The sequence below is a fragment of the Anser cygnoides genome, chromosome 17 (assembly GCF_040182565.1).
Source record: "Anser cygnoides isolate HZ-2024a breed goose chromosome 17, Taihu_goose_T2T_genome, whole genome shotgun sequence".
Taxonomy (NCBI): Eukaryota; Metazoa; Chordata; class Aves; order Anseriformes; family Anatidae; genus Anser; species Anser cygnoides.
Window position 1 is genome coordinate 14254639 of NC_089889.1, and position 18982 is coordinate 14273620.

Here is an 18982-nt window from a genome sequence, read left to right on the forward strand (position 1 = left end):
TATAAAATGAACATTAAAGTTAACTCTTAAAAAGATAAGGAGCTTGAGGAAGTACATACTAAACATAGAAGATTATAATACTCAATTTTTTGCCCAAATTATGCTCATTGTCATCCCAGGGTGGGACAGATAAGCTTAGGATATAAAAGTGTTAGCAGGTAGTGGTAAAAAAATTCATGACAGCAAAACCCTAGAGTGAGGAAAAAGGGAGAGCTGGGGGGAGCGGGTGGGGAGAGGGCAGAAGGAATAATTGAAAACCTAGAAGAGGCAGTCGATGTTCTGTGCTCCTTCTCCACCAAGACAGGGACACCTCCTTGGTAAGCTCTGCACCTTCACCTTCACTTTGGTGAGGAATACCTGCGATAGCATTTATACGTTAAATAAACATATTAACTGCCTATAGGGTTAGTGGCATAGATTCATTTTAGCTGCCTATTGGGTCAGTGGAATAGACCCACAAGAAAGAGGACAATCCCTTCTCATGAAGACCTCAGGGTTCTCCCATTTGGCTGCATCTGTTCAAAAACCAGCCTGCATACAAGCGATGCAGGAGAAGGATCTCTTACGGAGATCCCCAAAGCAAGCCCTGATTCAGCTGGCAAGGTTAACTCCCCCTTACCTGTGGCCTCCCAGACACCATAAAGACACACGTAGCTAGTGTCCAAGACCACATACAAACTGCCTGTGCTAGGAATGCTGCCCTGGATGCCACACAGCTGGCTGATCTTCTTTGCCAAAACTTTGTGGCTACCTCCACATACAGATTTAGTTTGGGATCCTCTCCTCAGATCGCTTCAGGGGAGGTACCTGACAACTTTGGCCAGTTTTCGAGGGAGCTACCTGCCTGGGTACCTTCACTTCCCTTCGCTCATCTTGTTTTGCAAAACTTCTGGGCTAGCTCCAAATACACAACTGCTTGTCAATACCAGCTGAAGACCCCTCCGCGTTAAGTCCCTCACAATTTTGGCTCTACTTTGGAGGTAGCTGCATGCCTGCTGGCTACCATTGCCTCCTCCAGGGAAGCTTCTGCAAATGTTTGGGATTCTGCCTGAGAAACATTTAGCTCTGGGTACCGGCTGCAAAGCCCTTCAGGGTAGGGACACCACAAGTTCGGCCAAGTTTAGAGGGAAGTGTATGCCTGGTAGCTACCCTTGCCTTCTCACCTCGGCATGCTTCTAGAAAAAAGACTTGGCTTCCTCCAAGAGAGATTTTTTCTTTGTGGATCCTAAACTCGGATCCCTCTAGGCTAGCTAACAGAGAATTTTGCCTAATTCAGAGGTTGCTACATGCCCGGTAGCTACCTTTGCCTCCACCACATTGTACTTATGCAAAATTCTGTGTTACCTGCACAAGTTCTGGAAAAGCAGGACACCCGTATGGGGGATCTACCTGAAGTCTGGCCAAATTGGGAAGTACGTGCATGCCCAGTAGCTACCCGTTCCTCCTCCCAGGCATACTTGGTGAAAGTTTTGGGGCTCTTCCAGAGAGAGAGGGACTTGTGGATTCGGTCCGCAGACCCCTTCAGGCTACGTACCCGACAACATTGGCCAATTTTGGAGGGAGGTGCATGCCAAGAGGCTTCTCTTGCCTCTGGCTCATCTTGGTTGCCAAAACTTTGTGGCTACCTCCACATACAGATTTAGTTTGGGATCCTCTCCTCAGATCGCTTCAGGGGAGGTACCTGACAACTTTGGCCAGTTTTCGAGGGAGCTACCTGCCTGGGTACCTTCACTTCCCTTCGCTCATCTTGTTTTGCAAAACTTCTGGGCTAGCTCCAAATACACAACTGCTTGTCAATACCAGCTGAAGACCCCCCCGCGTTAAGTCCCTCACAATTTTGGCTCTACTTTGGAGGTAGCTGCATGCCTGCTGGCTACCATTGCCTCCTCCAGGGAAGCTTCTGCAAATGTTTGGGATTCTGCCTGAGAAACATTTAGCTCTGGGTACCGGCTGCAAAGCCCTTCAGGGTAGGGACACCACAAGTTCGGCCAAGTTTAGAGGGAAGTGTATGCCTGGTAGCTACCCTTGCCTTCTCACCTCGGCATGCTTCTAGAAAAAAGACTTGGCTTCCTCCAAGAGAGATTTTTTCTTTGTGGATCCTAAACTCGGATCCCTCTAGGCTAGCTAACAGAGAATTTTGCCTAATTCAGAGGTTGCTACATGCCCGGTAGCTACCTTTGCCTCCACCACATTGTACTTATGCAAAATTCTGTGTTACCTGCACAAGTTCTGGAAAAGCAGGACACCCGTATGGGGGATCTACCTGAAGTCTGGCCAAATTGGGAAGTACGTGCATGCCCAGTAGCTACCCGTTCCTCCTCCCAGGCATACTTGGTGAAAGTTTTGGGGCTCTTCCAGAGAGAGAGGGACTTGTGGATTCGGTCCGCAGACCCCTTCAGGCTACGTACCCGACAACATTGGCCAATTTTGGAGGGAGGTGCATGCCAAGAGGCTTCTCTTGCCTCTGGCTCATCTTGGTTGCCAAAACTTTGTGGCTACCTCCACATACAGATTTAGTTTGGGATCCTCTCCTCAGATCGCTTCAGGGGAGGTACCTGACAACTTTGGCCAGTTTTCGAGGGAGCTACCTGCCTGGGTACCTTCACTTCCCTTCGCTCATCTTGTTTTGCAAAACTTCTGGGCTAGCTCCAAATACACAACTGCTTGTCAATACCAGCTGAAGACCCCTCCGCGTTAAGTCCCTCACAATTTTGGCTCTACTTTGGAGGTAGCTGCATGCCTGCTGGCTACCATTGCCTCCTCCAGGGAAGCTTCTGCAAATGTTTGGGATTCTGCCTGAGAAACATTTAGCTCTGGGTACCGGCTGCAAAGCCCTTCAGGGTAGGGACACCACAAGTTCGGCCAAGTTTAGAGGGAAGTGTATGCCTGGTAGCTACCCTTGCCTTCTCACCTCGGCATGCTTCTAGAAAAAAGACTTGGCTTCCTCCAAGAGAGATTTTTTCTTTGTGGATCCTAAACTCGGATCCCTCTAGGCTAGCTAACAGAGAATTTTGCCTAATTCAGAGGTTGCTACATGCCCGGTAGCTACCTTTGCCTCCACCACATTGTACTTATGCAAAATTCTGTGTTACCTGCACAAGTTCTGGAAAAGCAGGACACCCGTATGGGGGATCTACCTGAAGTCTGGCCAAATTGGGAAGTACGTGCATGCCCAGTAGCTACCCGTTCCTCCTCCCAGGCATACTTGGTGAAAGTTTTGGGGCTCTTCCAGAGAGAGAGGGACTTGTGGATTCGGTCCGCAGACCCCTTCAGGCTACGTACCCGACAACATTGGCCAATTTTGGAGGGAGGTGCATGCCAAGAGGCTTCTCTTGCCTCTGGCTCATCTTGGTTGCCAAAACTTTGTGGCTACCTCCACATACAGATTTAGTTTGGGATCCTCTCCTCAGATCGCTTCAGGGGAGGTACCTGACAACTTTGGCCAGTTTTCGAGGGAGCTACCTGCCTGGGTACCTTCACTTCCCTTCGCTCATCTTGTTTTGCAAAACTTCTGGGCTAGCTCCAAATACACAACTGCTTGTCAATACCAGCTGAAGACCCCCCCGCGTTAAGTCCCTCACAATTTTGGCTCTACTTTGGAGGTAGCTGCATGCCTGCTGGCTACCATTGCCTCCTCCAGGGAAGCTTCTGCAAATGTTTGGGATTCTGCCTGAGAAACATTTAGCTCTGGGTACCGGCTGCAAAGCCCTTCAGGGTAGGGACACCACAAGTTCGGCCAAGTTTAGAGGGAAGTGTATGCCTGGTAGCTACCCTTGCCTTCTCACCTCGGCATGCTTCTAGAAAAAAGACTTGGCTTCCTCCAAGAGAGATTTTTTCTTTGTGGATCCTAAACTCGGATCCCTCTAGGCTAGCTAACAGAGAATTTTGCCTAATTCAGAGGTTGCTACATGCCCGGTAGCTACCTTTGCCTCCACCACATTGTACTTATGCAAAATTCTGTGTTACCTGCACAAGTTCTGGAAAAGCAGGACACCCGTATGGGGGATCTACCTGAAGTCTGGCCAAATTGGGAAGTACGTGCATGCCCAGTAGCTACCCGTTCCTCCTCCCAGGCATACTTGGTGAAAGTTTTGGGGCTCTTCCAGAGAGAGAGGGACTTGTGGATTCGGTCCGCAGACCCCTTCAGGCTACGTACCCGACAACATTGGCCAATTTTGGAGGGAGGTGCATGCCAAGAGGCTTCTCTTGCCTCTGGCTCATCTTGGTTGCCAAAACTTTGTGGCTACCTCCACATACAGATTTAGTTTGGGATCCTCTCCTCAGATCGCTTCAGGGGAGGTACCTGACAACTTTGGCCAGTTTTCGAGGGAGCTACCTGCCTGGGTACCTTCACTTCCCTTCGCTCATCTTGTTTTGCAAAACTTCTGGGCTAGCTCCAAATACACAACTGCTTGTCAATACCAGCTGAAGACCCCTCCGCGTTAAGTCCCTCACAATTTTGGCTCTACTTTGGAGGTAGCTGCATGCCTGCTGGCTACCATTGCCTCCTCCAGGGAAGCTTCTGCAAATGTTTGGGATTCTGCCTGAGAAACATTTAGCTCTGGGTACCGGCTGCAAAGCCCTTCAGGGTAGGGACACCACAAGTTCGGCCAAGTTTAGAGGGAAGTGTATGCCTGGTAGCTACCCTTGCCTTCTCACCTCGGCATGCTTCTAGAAAAAAGACTTGGCTTCCTCCAAGAGAGATTTTTTCTTTGTGGATCCTAAACTCGGATCCCTCTAGGCTAGCTAACAGAGAATTTTGCCTAATTCAGAGGTTGCTACATGCCCGGTAGCTACCTTTGCCTCCACCACATTGTACTTATGCAAAATTCTGTGTTACCTGCACAAGTTCTGGAAAAGCAGGACACCCGTATGGGGGATCTACCTGAAGTCTGGCCAAATTGGGAAGTACGTGCATGCCCAGTAGCTACCCGTTCCTCCTCCCAGGCATACTTGGTGAAAGTTTTGGGGCTCTTCCAGAGAGAGAGGGACTTGTGGATTCGGTCCGCAGACCCCTTCAGGCTACGTACCCGACAACATTGGCCAATTTTGGAGGGAGGTGCATGCCAAGAGGCTTCTCTTGCCTCTGGCTCATCTTGGTTGCCAAAACTTTGTGGCTACCTCCACATACAGATTTAGTTTGGGATCCTCTCCTCAGATCGCTTCAGGGGAGGTACCTGACAACTTTGGCCAGTTTTCGAGGGAGCTACCTGCCTGGGTACCTTCACTTCCCTTCGCTCATCTTGTTTTGCAAAACTTCTGGGCTAGCTCCAAATACACAACTGCTTGTCAATACCAGCTGAAGACCCCCCCGCGTTAAGTCCCTCACAATTTTGGCTCTACTTTGGAGGTAGCTGCATGCCTGCTGGCTACCATTGCCTCCTCCAGGGAAGCTTCTGCAAATGTTTGGGATTCTGCCTGAGAAACATTTAGCTCTGGGTACCGGCTGCAAAGCCCTTCAGGGTAGGGACACCACAAGTTCGGCCAAGTTTAGAGGGAAGTGTATGCCTGGTAGCTACCCTTGCCTTCTCACCTCGGCATGCTTCTAGAAAAAAGACTTGGCTTCCTCCAAGAGAGATTTTTTCTTTGTGGATCCTAAACTCGGATCCCTCTAGGCTAGCTAACAGAGAATTTTGCCTAATTCAGAGGTTGCTACATGCCCGGTAGCTACCTTTGCCTCCACCACATTGTACTTATGCAAAATTCTGTGTTACCTGCACAAGTTCTGGAAAAGCAGGACACCCGTATGGGGGATCTACCTGAAGTCTGGCCAAATTGGGAAGTACGTGCATGCCCAGTAGCTACCCGTTCCTCCTCCCAGGCATACTTGGTGAAAGTTTTGGGGCTCTTCCAGAGAGAGAGGGACTTGTGGATTCGGTCCGCAGACCCCTTCAGGCTACGTACCCGACAACATTGGCCAATTTTGGAGGGAGGTGCATGCCAAGAGGCTTCTCTTGCCTCTGGCTCATCTTGGTTGCCAAAACTTTGTGGCTACCTCCACATACAGATTTAGTTTGGGATCCTCTCCTCAGATCGCTTCAGGGGAGGTACCTGACAACTTTGGCCAGTTTTCGAGGGAGCTACCTGCCTGGGTACCTTCACTTCCCTTCGCTCATCTTGTTTTGCAAAACTTCTGGGCTAGCTCCAAATACACAACTGCTTGTCAATACCAGCTGAAGACCCCTCCGCGTTAAGTCCCTCACAATTTTGGCTCTACTTTGGAGGTAGCTGCATGCCTGCTGGCTACCATTGCCTCCTCCAGGGAAGCTTCTGCAAATGTTTGGGATTCTGCCTGAGAAACATTTAGCTCTGGGTACCGGCTGCAAAGCCCTTCAGGGTAGGGACACCACAAGTTCGGCCAAGTTTAGAGGGAAGTGTATGCCTGGTAGCTACCCTTGCCTTCTCACCTCGGCATGCTTCTAGAAAAAAGACTTGGCTTCCTCCAAGAGAGATTTTTTCTTTGTGGATCCTAAACTCGGATCCCTCTAGGCTAGCTAACAGAGAATTTTGCCTAATTCAGAGGTTGCTACATGCCCGGTAGCTACCTTTGCCTCCACCACATTGTACTTATGCAAAATTCTGTGTTACCTGCACAAGTTCTGGAAAAGCAGGACACCCGTATGGGGGATCTACCTGAAGTCTGGCCAAATTGGGAAGTACGTGCATGCCCAGTAGCTACCCGTTCCTCCTCCCAGGCATACTTGGTGAAAGTTTTGGGGCTCTTCCAGAGAGAGAGGGACTTGTGGATTCGGTCCGCAGACCCCTTCAGGCTACGTACCCGACAACATTGGCCAATTTTGGAGGGAGGTGCATGCCAAGAGGCTTCTCTTGCCTCTGGCTCATCTTGGTTGCCAAAACTTTGTGGCTACCTCCACATACAGATTTAGTTTGGGATCCTCTCCTCAGATCGCTTCAGGGGAGGTACCTGACAACTTTGGCCAGTTTTCGAGGGAGCTACCTGCCTGGGTACCTTCACTTCCCTTCGCTCATCTTGTTTTGCAAAACTTCTGGGCTAGCTCCAAATACACAACTGCTTGTCAATACCAGCTGAAGACCCCCCCGCGTTAAGTCCCTCACAATTTTGGCTCTACTTTGGAGGTAGCTGCATGCCTGCTGGCTACCATTGCCTCCTCCAGGGAAGCTTCTGCAAATGTTTGGGATTCTGCCTGAGAAACATTTAGCTCTGGGTACCGGCTGCAAAGCCCTTCAGGGTAGGGACACCACAAGTTCGGCCAAGTTTAGAGGGAAGTGTATGCCTGGTAGCTACCCTTGCCTTCTCACCTCGGCATGCTTCTAGAAAAAAGACTTGGCTTCCTCCAAGAGAGATTTTTTCTTTGTGGATCCTAAACTCGGATCCCTCTAGGCTAGCTAACAGAGAATTTTGCCTAATTCAGAGGTTGCTACATGCCCGGTAGCTACCTTTGCCTCCACCACATTGTACTTATGCAAAATTCTGTGTTACCTGCACAAGTTCTGGAAAAGCAGGACACCCGTATGGGGGATCTACCTGAAGTCTGGCCAAATTGGGAAGTACGTGCATGCCCAGTAGCTACCCGTTCCTCCTCCCAGGCATACTTGGTGAAAGTTTTGGGGCTCTTCCAGAGAGAGAGGGACTTGTGGATTCGGTCCGCAGACCCCTTCAGGCTACGTACCCGACAACATTGGCCAATTTTGGAGGGAGGTGCATGCCAAGAGGCTTCTCTTGCCTCTGGCTCATCTTGGTTGCCAAAACTTTGTGGCTACCTCCACATACAGATTTAGTTTGGGATCCTCTCCTCAGATCGCTTCAGGGGAGGTACCTGACAACTTTGGCCAGTTTTCGAGGGAGCTACCTGCCTGGGTACCTTCACTTCCCTTCGCTCATCTTGTTTTGCAAAACTTCTGGGCTAGCTCCAAATACACAACTGCTTGTCAATACCAGCTGAAGACCCCCCCGCGTTAAGTCCCTCACAATTTTGGCTCTACTTTGGAGGTAGCTGCATGCCTGCTGGCTACCATTGCCTCCTCCAGGGAAGCTTCTGCAAATGTTTGGGATTCTGCCTGAGAAACATTTAGCTCTGGGTACCGGCTGCAAAGCCCTTCAGGGTAGGGACACCACAAGTTCGGCCAAGTTTAGAGGGAAGTGTATGCCTGGTAGCTACCCTTGCCTTCTCACCTCGGCATGCTTCTAGAAAAAAGACTTGGCTTCCTCCAAGAGAGATTTTTTCTTTGTGGATCCTAAACTCGGATCCCTCTAGGCTAGCTAACAGAGAATTTTGCCTAATTCAGAGGTTGCTACATGCCCGGTAGCTACCTTTGCCTCCACCACATTGTACTTATGCAAAATTCTGTGTTACCTGCACAAGTTCTGGAAAAGCAGGACACCCGTATGGGGGATCTACCTGAAGTCTGGCCAAATTGGGAAGTACGTGCATGCCCAGTAGCTACCCGTTCCTCCTCCCAGGCATACTTGGTGAAAGTTTTGGGGCTCTTCCAGAGAGAGAGGGACTTGTGGATTCGGTCCGCAGACCCCTTCAGGCTACGTACCCGACAACATTGGCCAATTTTGGAGGGAGGTGCATGCCAAGAGGCTTCTCTTGCCTCTGGCTCATCTTGGTTGCCAAAACTTTGTGGCTACCTCCACATACAGATTTAGTTTGGGATCCTCTCCTCAGATCGCTTCAGGGGAGGTACCTGACAACTTTGGCCAGTTTTCGAGGGAGCTACCTGCCTGGGTACCTTCACTTCCCTTCGCTCATCTTGTTTTGCAAAACTTCTGGGCTAGCTCCAAATACACAACTGCTTGTCAATACCAGCTGAAGACCCCCCCTCACAATTTTGCGTTAAGTCCTCCAGGGAAGCTCACAAAACATTTTGGCTCTACTTTGGAGGTAGCTGCATGCCTGCTGGCTACCATTGCCTCCTCCAGGGAAGCTTCTGCAAATGTTTGGGATTCTGCCTGAGAAACATTTAGCTCTGGGTACCGGCTGCAAAGCCCTTCAGGGTAGGGACACCACAAGTTCGGCCAAGTTTAGAGGGAAGTGTATGCCTGGTAGCTACCCTTGCCTTCTCACCTCGGCATGCTTCTAGAAAAAAGACTTGGCTTCCTCCAAGAGAGATTTTTTCTTTGTGGATCCTAAACTCGGATCCCTCTAGGCTAGCTAACAGAGAATTTTGCCTAATTCAGAGGTTGCTACATGCCCGGTAGCTACCTTTGCCTCCACCACATTGTACTTATGCAAAATTCTGTGTTACCTGCACAAGTTCTGGAAAAGCAGGACACCCGTATGGGGGATCTACCTGAAGTCTGGCCAAATTGGGAAGTACGTGCATGCCCAGTAGCTACCCGTTCCTCCTCCCAGGCATACTTGGTGAAAGTTTTGGGGCTCTTCCAGAGAGAGAGGGACTTGTGGATTCGGTCCGCAGACCCCTTCAGGCTACGTACCCGACAACATTGGCCAATTTTGGAGGGAGGTGCATGCCAAGAGGCTTCTCTTGCCTCTGGCTCATCTTGGTTGCCAAAACTTTGTGGCTACCTCCACATACAGATTTAGTTTGGGATCCTCTCCTCAGATCGCTTCAGGGGAGGTACCTGACAACTTTGGCCAGTTTTCGAGGGAGCTACCTGCCTGGGTACCTTCACTTCCCTTCGCTCATCTTGTTTTGCAAAACTTCTGGGCTAGCTCCAAATACACAACTGCTTGTCAATACCAGCTGAAGACCCCCCCGCGTTAAGTCCCTCACAATTTTGGCTCTACTTTGGAGGTAGCTGCATGCCTGCTGGCTACCATTGCCTCCTCCAGGGAAGCTTCTGCAAATGTTTGGGATTCTGCCTGAGAAACATTTAGCTCTGGGTACCGGCTGCAAAGCCCTTCAGGGTAGGGACACCACAAGTTCGGCCAAGTTTAGAGGGAAGTGTATGCCTGGTAGCTACCCTTGCCTTCTCACCTCGGCATGCTTCTAGAAAAAAGACTTGGCTTCCTCCAAGAGAGATTTTTTCTTTGTGGATCCTAAACTCGGATCCCTCTAGGCTAGCTAACAGAGAATTTTGCCTAATTCAGAGGTTGCTACATGCCCGGTAGCTACCTTTGCCTCCACCACATTGTACTTATGCAAAATTCTGTGTTACCTGCACAAGTTCTGGAAAAGCAGGACACCCGTATGGGGGATCTACCTGAAGTCTGGCCAAATTGGGAAGTACGTGCATGCCCAGTAGCTACCCGTTCCTCCTCCCAGGCATACTTGGTGAAAGTTTTGGGGCTCTTCCAGAGAGAGAGGGACTTGTGGATTCGGTCCGCAGACCCCTTCAGGCTACGTACCCGACAACATTGGCCAATTTTGGAGGGAGGTGCATGCCAAGAGGCTTCTCTTGCCTCTGGCTCATCTTGGTTGCCAAAACTTTGTGGCTACCTCCACATACAGATTTAGTTTGGGATCCTCTCCTCAGATCGCTTCAGGGGAGGTACCTGACAACTTTGGCCAGTTTTCGAGGGAGCTACCTGCCTGGGTACCTTCACTTCCCTTCGCTCATCTTGTTTTGCAAAACTTTTGGGCTAGCTCCAAATACACAACTGCTTGTCAATACCAGCTGAAGACCCCCCCGCGTTAAGTCCCTCACAATTTTGGCTCTACTTTGGAGGTAGCTGCATGCCTGCTGGCTACCATTGCCTCCTCCAGGGAAGCTTCTGCAAATGTTTGGGATTCTGCCTGAGAAACATTTAGCTCTGGGTACCGGCTGCAAAGCCCTTCAGGGTAGGGACACCACAAGTTCGGCCAAGTTTAGAGGGAAGTGTATGCCTGGTAGCTACCCTTGCCTTCTCACCTCGGCATGCTTCTAGAAAAAAGACTTGGCTTCCTCCAAGAGAGATTTTTTCTTTGTGGATCCTAAACTCGGATCCCTCTAGGCTAGCTAACAGAGAATTTTGCCTAATTCAGAGGTTGCTACATGCCCGGTAGCTACCTTTGCCTCCACCACATTGTACTTATGCAAAATTCTGTGTTACCTGCACAAGTTCTGGAAAAGCAGGACACCCGTATGGGGGATCTACCTGAAGTCTGGCCAAATTGGGAAGTACGTGCATGCCCAGTAGCTACCCGTTCCTCCTCCCAGGCATACTTGGTGAAAGTTTTGGGGCTCTTCCAGAGAGAGAGGGACTTGTGGATTCGGTCCGCAGACCCCTTCAGGCTACGTACCCGACAACATTGGCCAATTTTGGAGGGAGGTGCATGCCAAGAGGCTTCTCTTGCCTCTGGCTCATCTTGGTTGCCAAAACTTTGTGGCTACCTCCACATACAGATTTAGTTTGGGATCCTCTCCTCAGATCGCTTCAGGGGAGGTACCTGACAACTTTGGCCAGTTTTCGAGGGAGCTACCTGCCTGGGTACCTTCACTTCCCTTCGCTCATCTTGTTTTGCAAAACTTCTGGGCTAGCTCCAAATACACAACTGCTTGTCAATACCAGCTGAAGACCCCCCCGCGTTAAGTCCCTCACAATTTTGGCTCTACTTTGGAGGTAGCTGCATGCCTGCTGGCTACCATTGCCTCCTCCAGGGAAGCTTCTGCAAATGTTTGGGATTCTGCCTGAGAAACATTTAGCTCTGGGTACCGGCTGCAAAGCCCTTCAGGGTAGGGACACCACAAGTTCGGCCAAGTTTAGAGGGAAGTGTATGCCTGGTAGCTACCCTTGCCTTCTCACCTCGGCATGCTTCTAGAAAAAAGACTTGGCTTCCTCCAAGAGAGATTTTTTCTTTGTGGATCCTAAACTCGGATCCCTCTAGGCTAGCTAACAGAGAATTTTGCCTAATTCAGAGGTTGCTACATGCCCGGTAGCTACCTTTGCCTCCACCACATTGTACTTATGCAAAATTCTGTGTTACCTGCACAAGTTCTGGAAAAGCAGGACACCCGTATGGGGGATCTACCTGAAGTCTGGCCAAATTGGGAAGTACGTGCATGCCCAGTAGCTACCCGTTCCTCCTCCCAGGCATACTTGGTGAAAGTTTTGGGGCTCTTCCAGAGAGAGAGGGACTTGTGGATTCGGTCCGCAGACCCCTTCAGGCTACGTACCCGACAACATTGGCCAATTTTGGAGGGAGGTGCATGCCAAGAGGCTTCTCTTGCCTCTGGCTCATCTTGGTTGCCAAAACTTTGTGGCTACCTCCACATACAGATTTAGTTTGGGATCCTCTCCTCAGATCGCTTCAGGGGAGGTACCTGACAACTTTGGCCAGTTTTCGAGGGAGCTACCTGCCTGGGTACCTTCACTTCCCTTCGCTCATCTTGTTTTGCAAAACTTTTGGGCTAGCTCCAAATACACAACTGCTTGTCAATACCAGCTGAAGACCCCCCCGCGTTAAGTCCCTCACAATTTTGGCTCTACTTTGGAGGTAGCTGCATGCCTGCTGGCTACCATTGCCTCCTCCAGGGAAGCTTCTGCAAATGTTTGGGATTCTGCCTGAGAAACATTTAGCTCTGGGTACCGGCTGCAAAGCCCTTCAGGGTAGGGACACCACAAGTTCGGCCAAGTTTAGAGGGAAGTGTATGCCTGGTAGCTACCCTTGCCTTCTCACCTCGGCATGCTTCTAGAAAAAAGACTTGGCTTCCTCCAAGAGAGATTTTTTCTTTGTGGATCCTAAACTCGGATCCCTCTAGGCTAGCTAACAGAGAATTTTGCCTAATTCAGAGGTTGCTACATGCCCGGTAGCTACCTTTGCCTCCACCACATTGTACTTATGCAAAATTCTGTGTTACCTGCACAAGTTCTGGAAAAGCAGGACACCCGTATGGGGGATCTACCTGAAGTCTGGCCAAATTGGGAAGTACGTGCATGCCCAGTAGCTACCCGTTCCTCCTCCCAGGCATACTTGGTGAAAGTTTTGGGGCTCTTCCAGAGAGAGAGGGACTTGTGGATTCGGTCCGCAGACCCCTTCAGGCTACGTACCCGACAACATTGGCCAATTTTGGAGGGAGGTGCATGCCAAGAGGCTTCTCTTGCCTCTGGCTCATCTTGGTTGCCAAAACTTTGTGGCTACCTCCACATACAGATTTAGTTTGGGATCCTCTCCTCAGATCGCTTCAGGGGAGGTACCTGACAACTTTGGCCAGTTTTCGAGGGAGCTACCTGCCTGGGTACCTTCACTTCCCTTCGCTCATCTTGTTTTGCAAAACTTCTGGGCTAGCTCCAAATACACAACTGCTTGTCAATACCAGCTGAAGACCCCTCCGCGTTAAGTTCCTCACAATTTTGGCTCTACTTTGGAGGTAGCTGCATGCCTGCTGGCTACCATTGCCTCCTCCAGGGAAGCTTCTGCAAATGTTTGGGATTCTGCCTGAGAAACATTTAGCTCTGGGTACCGGCTGCAAAGCCCTTCAGGGTAGGGACACCACAAGTTCGGCCAAGTTTAGAGGGAAGTGTATGCCTGGTAGCTACCCTTGCCTTCTCACCTCGGCATGCTTCTAGAAAAAAGACTTGGCTTCCTCCAAGAGAGATTTTTTCTTTGTGGATCCTAAACTCGGATCCCTCTAGGCTAGCTAACAGAGAATTTTGCCTAATTCAGAGGTTGCTACATGCCCGGTAGCTACCTTTGCCTCCACCACATTGTACTTATGCAAAATTCTGTGTTACCTGCACAAGTTCTGGAAAAGCAGGACACCCGTATGGGGGATCTACCTGAAGTCTGGCCAAATTGGGAAGTACGTGCATGCCCAGTAGCTACCCGTTCCTCCTCCCAGGCATACTTGGTGAAAGTTTTGGGGCTCTTCCAGAGAGAGAGGGACTTGTGGATTCGGTCCGCAGACCCCTTCAGGCTACGTACCCGACAACATTGGCCAATTTTGGAGGGAGGTGCATGCCAAGAGGCTTCTCTTGCCTCTGGCTCATCTTGGTTGCCAAAACTTTGTGGCTACCTCCACATACAGATTTAGTTTGGGATCCTCTCCTCAGATCGCTTCAGGGGAGGTACCTGACAACTTTGGCCAGTTTTCGAGGGAGCTACCTGCCTGGGTACCTTCACTTCCCTTCGCTCATCTTGTTTTGCAAAACTTTTGGGCTAGCTCCAAATACACAACTGCTTGTCAATACCAGCTGAAGACCCCCCCGCGTTAAGTCCCTCACAATTTTGGCTCTACTTTGGAGGTAGCTGCATGCCTGCTGGCTACCATTGCCTCCTCCAGGGAAGCTTCTGCAAATGTTTGGGATTCTGCCTGAGAAACATTTAGCTCTGGGTACCGGCTGCAAAGCCCTTCAGGGTAGGGACACCACAAGTTCGGCCAAGTTTAGAGGGAAGTGTATGCCTGGTAGCTACCCTTGCCTTCTCACCTCGGCATGCTTCTAGAAAAAAGACTTGGCTTCCTCCAAGAGAGATTTTTTCTTTGTGGATCCTAAACTCGGATCCCTCTAGGCTAGCTAACAGAGAATTTTGCCTAATTCAGAGGTTGCTACATGCCCGGTAGCTACCTTTGCCTCCACCACATTGTACTTATGCAAAATTCTGTGTTACCTGCACAAGTTCTGGAAAAGCAGGACACCCGTATGGGGGATCTACCTGAAGTCTGGCCAAATTGGGAAGTACGTGCATGCCCAGTAGCTACCCGTTCCTCCTCCCAGGCATACTTGGTGAAAGTTTTGGGGCTCTTCCAGAGAGAGAGGGACTTGTGGATTCGGTCCGCAGACCCCTTCAGGCTACGTACCCGACAACATTGGCCAATTTTGGAGGGAGGTGCATGCCAAGAGGCTTCTCTTGCCTCTGGCTCATCTTGGTTGCCAAAACTTTGTGGCTACCTCCACATACAGATTTAGTTTGGGATCCTCTCCTCAGATCGCTTCAGGGGAGGTACCTGACAACTTTGGCCAGTTTTCGAGGGAGCTACCTGCCTGGGTACCTTCACTTCCCTTCGCTCATCTTGTTTTGCAAAACTTCTGGGCTAGCTCCAAATACACAACTGCTTGTCAATACCAGCTGAAGACCCCCCCGCGTTAAGTCCCTCACAATTTTGGCTCTACTTTGGAGGTAGCTGCATGCCTGCTGGCTACCATTGCCTCCTCCAGGGAAGCTTCTGCAAATGTTTGGGATTCTGCCTGAGAAACATTTAGCTCTGGGTACCGGCTGCAAAGCCCTTCAGGGTAGGGACACCACAAGTTCGGCCAAGTTTAGAGGGAAGTGTATGCCTGGTAGCTACCCTTGCCTTCTCACCTCGGCATGCTTCTAGAAAAAAGACTTGGCTTCCTCCAAGAGAGATTTTTTCTTTGTGGATCCTAAACTCGGATCCCTCTAGGCTAGCTAACAGAGAATTTTGCCTAATTCAGAGGTTGCTACATGCCCGGTAGCTACCTTTGCCTCCACCACATTGTACTTATGCAAAATTCTGTGTTACCTGCACAAGTTCTGGAAAAGCAGGACACCCGTATGGGGGATCTACCTGAAGTCTGGCCAAATTGGGAAGTACGTGCATGCCCAGTAGCTACCCGTTCCTCCTCCCAGGCATACTTGGTGAAAGTTTTGGGGCTCTTCCAGAGAGAGAGGGACTTGTGGATTCGGTCCGCAGACCCCTTCAGGCTACGTACCCGACAACATTGGCCAATTTTGGAGGGAGGTGCATGCCAAGAGGCTTCTCTTGCCTCTGGCTCATCTTGGTTGCCAAAACTTTGTGGCTACCTCCACATACAGATTTAGTTTGGGATCCTCTCCTCAGATCGCTTCAGGGGAGGTACCTGACAACTTTGGCCAGTTTTCGAGGGAGCTACCTGCCTGGGTACCTTCACTTCCCTTCGCTCATCTTGTTTTGCAAAACTTTTGGGCTAGCTCCAAATACACAACTGCTTGTCAATACCAGCTGAAGACCCCCCCGCGTTAAGTCCCTCACAATTTTGGCTCTACTTTGGAGGTAGCTGCATGCCTGCTGGCTACCATTGCCTCCTCCAGGGAAGCTTCTGCAAATGTTTGGGATTCTGCCTGAGAAACATTTAGCTCTGGGTACCGGCTGCAAAGCCCTTCAGGGTAGGGACACCACAAGTTCGGCCAAGTTTAGAGGGAAGTGTATGCCTGGTAGCTACCCTTGCCTTCTCACCTCGGCATGCTTCTAGAAAAAAGACTTGGCTTCCTCCAAGAGAGATTTTTTCTTTGTGGATCCTAAACTCGGATCCCTCTAGGCTAGCTAACAGAGAATTTTGCCTAATTCAGAGGTTGCTACATGCCCGGTAGCTACCTTTGCCTCCACCACATTGTACTTATGCAAAATTCTGTGTTACCTGCACAAGTTCTGGAAAAGCAGGACACCCGTATGGGGGATCTACCTGAAGTCTGGCCAAATTGGGAAGTACGTGCATGCCCAGTAGCTACCCGTTCCTCCTCCCAGGCATACTTGGTGAAAGTTTTGGGGCTCTTCCAGAGAGAGAGGGACTTGTGGATTCGGTCCGCAGACCCCTTCAGGCTACGTACCCGACAACATTGGCCAATTTTGGAGGGAGGTGCATGCCAAGAGGCTTCTCTTGCCTCTGGCTCATCTTGGTTGCCAAAACTTTGTGGCTACCTCCACATACAGATTTAGTTTGGGATCCTCTCCTCAGATCGCTTCAGGGGAGGTACCTGACAACTTTGGCCAGTTTTCGAGGGAGCTACCTGCCTGGGTACCTTCACTTCCCTTCGCTCATCTTGTTTTGCAAAACTTCTGGGCTAGCTCCAAATACACAACTGCTTGTCAATACCAGCTGAAGACCCCCCCGCGTTAAGTCCCTCACAATTTTGGCTCTACTTTGGAGGTAGCTGCATGCCTGCTGGCTACCATTGCCTCCTCCAGGGAAGCTTCTGCAAATGTTTGGGATTCTGCCTGAGAAACATTTAGCTCTGGGTACCGGCTGCAAAGCCCTTCAGGGTAGGGACACCACAAGTTCGGCCAAGTTTAGAGGGAAGTGTATGCCTGGTAGCTACCCTTGCCTTCTCACCTCGGCATGCTTCTAGAAAAAAGACTTGGCTTCCTCCAAGAGAGATTTTTTCTTTGTGGATCCTAAACTCGGATCCCTCTAGGCTAGCTAACAGAGAATTTTGCCTAATTCAGAGGTTGCTACATGCCCGGTAGCTACCTTTGCCTCCACCACATTGTACTTATGCAAAATTCTGTGTTACCTGCACAAGTTCTGGAAAAGCAGGACACCCGTATGGGGGATCTACCTGAAGTCTGGCCAAATTGGGAAGTACGTGCATGCCCAGTAGCTACCCGTTCCTCCTCCCAGGCATACTTGGTGAAAGTTTTGGGGCTCTTCCAGAGAGAGAGGGACTTGTGGATTCGGTCCGCAGACCCCTTCAGGCTACGTACCCGACAACATTGGCCAATTTTGGAGGGAGGTGCATGCCAAGAGGCTTCTCTTGCCTCTGGCTCATCTTGGTTGCCAAAACTTTGTGGCTACCTCCACATACAGATTTAGTTTGGGATCCTCTCCTCAGATCGCTTCAGGGGAGGTACCTGACAACTTTGGCCAGTTTTCGAGGGAGCTACCTGCCTGGGTACCTTCACTTCCCTTCGCTCATCTTGTTTTGCAAAACTTCTGGGCTAGCTCCAAATACACAACTGCTTGTCAATACCAGCTGAAGACCCCCCCGCGTTAAGTCCCTCACAATTTTGGCTCTACTTTGGAGGTAGCTGCATGCCTGCTGGCTACCATTGCCTCCTCCAGGGAAGCTTCTGCAAATGTTTGGGATTCTGCCTGAGAAACATTTAGCTCTGGGTACCGGCTGCAAAGCCCTTCAGGGTAGGGACACCACAAGTTCGGCCAAGTTTAGAGGGAAGTGTATGCCTGGTAGCTACCCTTGCCTTCTCACCTCGGCATGCTTCTAGAAAAAAGACTTGGCTTCCTCCAAGAGAGATTTTTTCTTTGTGGATCCTAAACTCGGATCCCTCTAGGCTAGCTAACAGAGAATTTTGCCTAATTCAGAGGTTGCTACATGCCCGGTAGCTACCTTTGCCTCCACCACATTGTACTTATGCAAAATTCTGTGTTACCTGCACAAGTTCTGGAAAAGCAGGACACCCGTATGGGGGATCTACCTGAAGTCTGGCCAAATTGGGAAGTACGTGCATGCCCAGTAGCTACCCGTTCCTCCTCCCAGGCATACTTGGTGAAAGTTTTGGGGCTCTTCCAGAGAGAGAGGGACTTGTGGATTCGGTCCGCAGACCCCTTCAGGCTACGTACCCGACAACATTGGCCAATTTTGGAGGGAGGTGCATGCCAAGAGGCTTCTCTTGCCTCTGGCTCATCTTGGTTGCCAAAACTTTGTGGCTACCTCCACATACAGATTTAGTTTGGGATCCTCTCCTCAGATCGCTTCAGGGGAGGTACCTGACAACTTTGGCCAGTTTTCGAGGGAGCTACCTGCCTGGGTACCTTCACTTCCCTTCGCTCATCTTGTTTTGCAAAACTTTTGGGCTAGCTCCAAATACACAACTGCTTGTCAATACCAGCTGAAGACCCCCCCGCGTTAAGTCCCTCACAATTTTGGCTCTACTTTGGAGGTAGCTGCATGCCTGCTGGCTACCATTGCCTCCTCCAGGGAAGCTTCTGCAAATGTTTGGGATTCTGCCTGAGAAACATTTAGCTCTGGGTACCGGCTGCAAAGCCCTTCAGGGTAGGGACACCACAAGTTCGGCCAAGTTTAGAGGGAAGTGTATGCCTGGTAGCTACCCTTGCCTTCTCACCTCGGCATGCTTCTAGAAAAAAGACTTGGCTTCCTCCAAGAGAGATTTTTTCTTTGTGGATCCTAAACTCGGATCCCTCTAGGCTAGCTAACAGAGAATTTTGCCTAATTCAGAGGTTGCTACATGCCCGGTAGCTACCTTTGCCTCCACCACATTGTACTTATGCAAAATTCTGTGTTACCTGCACAAGTTCTGGAAAAGCAGGACACCCGTATGGGGGATCTACCTGAAGTCTGGCCAAATTGGGAAGTACGTGCATGCCCAGTAGCTACCCGTTCCTCCTCCCAGGCATACTTGGTGAAAGTTTTGGGGCTC